Consider the following 7,290-nt stretch of genomic DNA (forward strand, 5'->3'; position numbering starts at 1 on the left):
CATCCAAGCATTGGCTAGCAGACTTATTACGAGGAATATCACCTTCATCAAATCTATAGAGAGAATTTACCTTTACTACCTGTGTCGGGTTATTAAGACCATGTATTTCTTAAATAGGTGGTAAATTCTTAACATCTTTAGCTTTAATACCCTTTTATTTCATAGATTTCTTTGCCTCTTGCATATCTTCAGGACTGAGAAATAGAATACCCCTTTTCTACGGAGTTGGCTTAGGAGTTGGTTCAGGAAGTGTCCAATCATTATCATTACTCAATATATTATTCAATAGCAATTCAGCTTGCTCAACAGTTCTTTCCCTGAAAACACAACCAGCACAACTATCTAGGTGGTCTCTGGAAGCATCGGTTAGTCCATTATAAAAGATATCAGGTATTTCATTTTTCTTGAGTGTGACGCCCCCGATTTGACCATACACTAATCATACACGCAAATGTGTACGATCAAGATCAAGGACTCACGGGAAGATATCACAACACAACTCTAGACACAAATTAAAATAATACAAGCTTTATATTACAAGCCAGGGGCCTTGAGGGCTCGAATACATAAGCTCGAAAACACAAGAGTCAGCGGAAGCAACAATATCTTAGTACAGACATGAGTTAAACAAGGTTGCCTTAAGAAGGCTAGCACAAAAGCAGCAATGATCGAAAAGGCAAGGCCTCCTGCTTGGGAGCCTCCTAACTACTCCAAGTCGTCAGTGATCGTCACGTAGTAGTAGGCATCCTCCGGGTAGTAGTAGTCATCAGTGGCGTCGTCCGGCTCCTGGGATCCGTCATCTGGTCGCAACAATCGGGTATAGGGGAAAAGAAGTAGCAAAGCAACCGTGAGTACTCATCCAAAGTACTCGCAAGACTTACATCAGATCTAAACTAAGTATGCATCTGTATCAAAGGAATGGGTTGTATCAGTGGACTAAACTGCAGAATGCCAGAAGGGAAGAGGAAAGTCTAGCCTATCGAAGACTAGCTTCTTCTGGAAACCACCATCTTGCAGCAACAGGAGGGAGCAGAGTAGCATAAAGTAAAGTAGTAGAAGTGTTATCAACCTCGGCCAGAGATCCTTTCTCGACTCCCTGCGAGAAAGCAATCCCAGAGCCATACTATCCAGTTATCATCTCATATCCAGGTCTCATCACAATCCATTTCTCATCACAAGTATCCAGTTCTAGTTGTATCGATCGAGATACAACTCCAAGTGTCCGTTACCGTAGGACAGGCTATCGATAGATGTTTTCTTCCCTGCATGGGTGCACCAACTTACCCACCACGCTCGATTAACTCCGGCCGGACACACTTTCCTGGGTCATGCCCGGCCTCGGCCAAACAATACGCCGCAACCCGACCTAGGCTTAATAGAGAGGCCAGCACGCCGGACTAAACCTATGCCCCCAGGGGTCATGGGCCATCTCCCCGGGAACTCCTGCATGTTGCGTGGGCGGCCGGTGAGCAGACCTAGCTACCTCCTTCAAAAAGGTAGGTGCTTACCAGTCCAACCCGGCGCGCGCCGCTCAGTCGCTGACGTCTATTAAGCTTCGGCTGATGTATATGACGCAGAACACCCATACTATGCCCACGTGATGGTTAGTGCTATCAGGCCAGAGGCCCCTCGGATCAAATATCCAAATCGTAGTGGATTAGGAACGCGCGGTAACGAGCAGAGACTCACGATCGATGTGACCCCGTCGCCCCGTCTCGAGTACATGTGGCAAGGGCTAAGAATGCCCGGCCACGCCTCGTAAGTATCTCGCGGGCACCTTCCAGGTCAACCCGACTCCACATCACTCGCTATTAAACTCGCGCGGGTACCCCTCAGGGTCGACCCGTCTTTAGTAACATGGTTCAGTGTAAAGTCATAGTAACCATAGTAACTGTGTGTCTAACACCAAAAGGAAAACCCGAGGAATCACCCCCGGTGAATTCCACTCGATGTTGTCATCAAGGTGAACGTAAGAGGATCCACCCTCGAGGTTCACGTTTAATGGGTTGCACGACAGAGCCGTAACGGAAGTGGTTAAGGAGGAAATCACCCTCGATGACCTCGACCGTATAGCTACACTACGGAGATCTCATCAGGAGTGATGTAAGAGGTTCCACCCTCGGCACTCGATGGCAACTCTGCAGAGTCGTACAACTAGGGGGGTGATGTGCGGTGTCAGGGCCTCGACGTAGATCATGTTGATCGAGTCATCGAACATAAAGCGAGGCAACTGGGACAAGGTGGGGGTCACTGATGGATCTCTAACCAACCTATACTAAGCAGTTTAGGATAAGCAGGTAAGGTATGAAAGCAGGTAACAACAACAGGCTATGCATCAGAGTAGGATCATACATAAAGCAGTAGCAGTTCTAATGCAAGCATGAGAGTGAAACAAATGGGCGATATCGGATTGCTCAAGGGGGAGGTTGCTTGCCTGGTTGCTCTGGCAAGGAGGGGGGTCGTCGTCGACGTAGTCGATCACAAGGGCAGCATCCGTCTCGGGGTCTAGCGGAGAGAAGAGGGGGAAGAACAGTAAATATAAAGCAAACATAGCACCACAAAGCATAACATGCCAATAAGATGTGCCGGGTGTGACATAACGCGGTAGGAGGTGATACCGGCGAAGGGGGGAAACATCCGGGAAGGTATCCCCGGTGTTTCGCGTTTTCGGACAGTAGAACCGGAGGGGGAAAGTTGCGTGTTCGCTATGCTAGGGACGCATGGCGGAAAAACGGGGTGCGTATCCGGGTTCGTCTCGTCGTTCTAAGCAACTTTCATGTACAAAGTTTTCCCATCCGAGCTACGGTTTATTTTATATTGATTTTAAAAGATTTAAATCATTTCTAGGATTTAATTAATTAATTTTAATCAACATTATTCAGAATAGTGTTTGCTGACGTCATCATGACGTCAGCATGATGTCAGCAGTCAACGTTGACCGTTGACCTGGTCAACCTGACGTGTGGGCCCCGTGGGACCCACCTTTCATTCTCTGTTTTAGGTTAATTAGGGTTTAGGTTTATTAAACAGGATTAATTAGGTTAATTAATTTAGTTTAATTAATCAAAATTAATTAAGTTAATTAACTCTTTATCTAATTATTTAATTATTTATTTTATTTATTTTTTTAACAAAACGTTTCTAGGCGAGCCCCACGTGTCAGTGGCCCAGGGCCATAGCGGGTGCAGGCGACGGGTTTCGGGCGCGACCGATCGGGCGCACGTCCAAGGGCGCCACGGCGAACAAGGTCGGGCGTTCGCTGGAGGAGGACGTCGGCCGGAGGGCAGCAGAGCACCACCAGCGGAGCGCGGGGCCAGCAGAAGCGGCCCCAGCAGCGGCAAGAAGAGGGGGGCGCGGGCGGCTAGCGGCGCGTGGGCGGGTGCGGTGGAGGGACGCTGCTGGGAGGCGGAGGGAGCCGGAGCGCGGGCGAGCATAGACGGCCGTGGCGGCAGCGCGCGTGGGAGGACGAAGGGAGGGGCGTGGTCGTGGCGAGGTCTAGTGCAGGCGCGCGCGAGCGAGTAGCGGCGGTGAGCACGGCCAGACGCGGCGTCAGGCGCGCGGTGCGCGGCACGGGGGAGAGCGCGTGCGGGGGGAGGAAGAGAGGGGGAGGTGCGATGCTCATGGCGGGGCGGAGAGACTAAGGCAGCGGGCTCGGGGACGTCCGGCGAGGCGGCACCGGCGATGGAGAGGACGGTGTGCGACGGGGCGGCGACTTCGACGGCGAGGTAGCTCCGGCCAGCATCGGGTGATGGCGGTGGGCGACGGTTCCTCGGGCGTGGGCATGCCGACGAGGTAGGGCTCCGGGCGGCGACATTGCGGTGAACGGCGGGGCATGGCATCAGCGGCGAAGCCCATGGGCGGCGACGGGATAGAGCCCCCCGATCCAGATCGGGGTAGAGGAGGACGAGAGAGTGGGGGTCGTGGGGGAAGTGGGGGGTAGCGGGCTCTAGGTAGTGGGAAGTTGAACCGCTAGGGTTCGACCGAGTGGGGATTAGTAGGGGGAGGCTGGGCCGGTTGTGGCCTGGTGGCCAGCTGGGCCACAGCCCAGCAGTGGGGGGGGGGCTTTGTTTCTTTTTCTTTTCTGTTTTTTTGGTTTTTGTTAGTTTAGTTTCTTTAAAATACAAGTTAGCACCTAAATTAGTACCATCAAAATAGGCCACTGCCAAACCTAGTTGGGACCCAAAATAATTTAGTTTAATATTTTTATACACTCAAAAGCAATTAAATTATTATTTTAGCCACAATTTTTAATTAGTTTAGGGCATTTAAACACTTTGGAAAAGGTTGGTTCCACCACTAAAACTAGTTAGGGATTATTTGCCACATGATGAACATTTCAGTTTTAATGTTTCAAAACTTTTACCGATTGACTTGATTTTGAATTTTAATTTGAATCATCTTCGAACTAACAGGGGATTAACAACAGTAATTCAAGGTGATGTGGCATCATTAGCAGAGGTTATTGTAGCTTGATTATCCGGGCGTCACATTGAGATGATGATCAGGCAAAGCATTAAGTAATCGGAGAAGCCTCCCCCAAGCTTGTGGGAGACTCTCTTCTTCAGTTTGCACAAAATTATATATTTCCCTTAAGGCAGCTTGTTTCTTATGAGCGGGGAAATATTTAGCAGAGAAGTAATAAATCATGTCCTGGGGACTAAGCACACAACCAGGAGCAAGAGAATTAAACCATGTTTTAGCATCACCCTTTAATGAGAATGGAAATAACTTAAGGATATAGTAGTAACAAATTTTTTCCTCATGAGTGAATAGGGTGGCTATATCATTCAATTTAGTAAGATGTGCCACAGCAGTTTCATATTCATAGCCATAAAAAGGATCAGATTCAACCAAAGTAGTTAACTCAGGATTGACAGAGAAATCATAATCCTTATCAGAAATATAGATAGGTGAAGTAGCAAAAGCAGGGTCATATTTCATTCTAGCATTCAAAGACTTCTCTTTCAGCTTAACTAACAGTTTCTTAAGATCATATCTATCTTTGCAAGCAAAAAGGTCTCTAGCAGTTTCTTCATCCATAACATAACCCTCAGGCACATTAGGCAATTCATATCTAGGGGGAGAATCTTCATCATCACTTTCATCAATATTATATGTTTGAATAATTTCATTCTCTCTAACCCTAGCAAGTTGTTCATCAAGAAATTCACCTAATGGAACAATATTATTAAGCATAGAAGTAGTTCCATCATAAGCATCATGCATAGCAGAAGTGGCATCATCAATAACATGCGACATATCAGAATCAATAACAGGTGTAGGTATCACAAATTTACTCGTAACAGAAGGTGAATCAAGTGCAGACCTAGATGGCAGTTCCTTACCTCCCGTCGTAGTTCAGGGAAAAATCTTGGTTCTTTCATCTTTCAAGTTCCTCATAGTGATAAACAGATATAAATCCCAAGTGACTCAAAGAATAGAGCTATGCTCCCTAGCAACGGCGCCAGAAAATAGTCTTGATAACCCACAAGTATAGGGGATCACAACAGTTTTCGAGGGTAGAGTATTCAACCCAAATTTATTGATTCGACATAAGGGGAGCCAAAGAGTATTCTCAAGTATTAGCAGTTGAGTTTTCAATTCAACCACACCTGAAAGACTTAATATCTGTAGCAAAATATTTAGTAGCAAAGTAGTATGGAAGTAACGGTAACGGTGGCAAATGTAACAGTAGTAGTTTTTGTAGCAATCGTAATAGTGGCAACAGAAAAGTAACTAAACAAAGATCAATATGTGAAAAGCTCATAGGCAATGGATCAATGATGGATAATTATGTCGGATGCGATTCCTCATGCAACAGTTATAATATAGGGTGACACAGAACTAGCTCCAGTTCATCAATATAATGTAGGCATGTATTCCGAATGTAGTCATACATGCTTATGGAAAAGAACTTGCATGACATCTTTTGTCCTACCCTCTGAAAGCACAAGTGCTCCCTAGGTGGTTTTGATAATTGATGACAACATATCTCTTGTTGGACTAACACTTCTATCTAGCATGTTTCAGATAAGTTCAACAATGGAGTGGCATGGACTAAAGGTTGTGGGAACTCCTTCAAGATGCTAAGGACAAGGGATTGGCTAAAGCTTCAAGCTCAAGACTCTTCACTTTTACATTTTAGTGATCCAAGATCACATTGAGTCCATAGGAAAAGCCAATACTATCAAGGAGGGATGAGGTGTTGCTTAATGAGCCTCTTGCTTCATGTGCTTAATGATATGCTCCAAAATCCTCAACTACTTTCCCATATCCACATATGACCTAAACCCTAAGCCAAACTCGGTCCTACCGATTCTTCCTATCCGGCGCCACCGAGTTTCACTTGTCACAAGCCACTGCCAAACCCTAATCAGTTTGGTCTCACCGATGGGATCTCGGTCTCACCGAGATGGGCTTGCAAACTCTCTGTTACCAATTGCAATATTCTCGGTCCCACCGAGATATGCAATCGGTCCCACCGAATTTGCTTGACCAAATCTCAGTTTCACTTATTACCCAAATCGGTCCCACCGAGTTTGAGTAATCAGTCAAACCGAGTTTTGGATTTACCCTATCCCTAGCACATCGGTCCCACCGAGTTGATCCAGTCAGTCCCACCGAAATCACTAACGATCACTAGGTTTTCATTTTCGGTCCGACCGAGTTTATTGATTCGGTCGCACCAAGATTGGAAAACTGTGTAACGGTTGGATTTTGTGTGGAGGCTATATATACCCCTCCACCTCCTTCTCATTAGTAGAGAGAGCCATAAGAACACACACACCATTCCAACTCATATGTTCTGAGAGAGAACCACCTACTCATGTGTTGAGACCAAGACATTCCATTCCTACCATATGAATCTTGATCTCTAGCCTTCCCAAGTTGCTTTCCACTCAAATCTTCTTTCAACCAAATCCAAATCCTATGAGAGAGAGTTGAGTGTTGGGGAGACTATCATTTGAAGCACAAGAGCAAGGAGTTCATTACCTACACACCATTTGTTACTTCTTGGAGAGTGGTGTCTCCTAGATTGGCTAGGTGTCACTTGGGAGCCTCCGACAAGATTGTGGAGTTGAACCAAGGAGTTTGTAAGGGCAAGGAGATCGCCTACTTCGTGAAGATCTACCGCTAGTGAGGCAAGTCCTGTGTGGGCGATGGCCATGGTGGGATAGACAAGGTTGCTTCTTCGTGGACCCTTTGTGGGTGGTTGCTTCTTCGTGGACCCTTCGTGGGTGGAGCCCTGTGTGGACTCGCGCAACCGTTGCCCTTGGGTGGAGCCTTGTG

The sequence above is a fragment of the Triticum urartu genome, chromosome 1 (genome assembly GCF_003073215.2).
Source record: "Triticum urartu cultivar G1812 chromosome 1, Tu2.1, whole genome shotgun sequence".
NCBI lineage: Eukaryota > Viridiplantae > Streptophyta > Magnoliopsida > Poales > Poaceae > Triticum > Triticum urartu.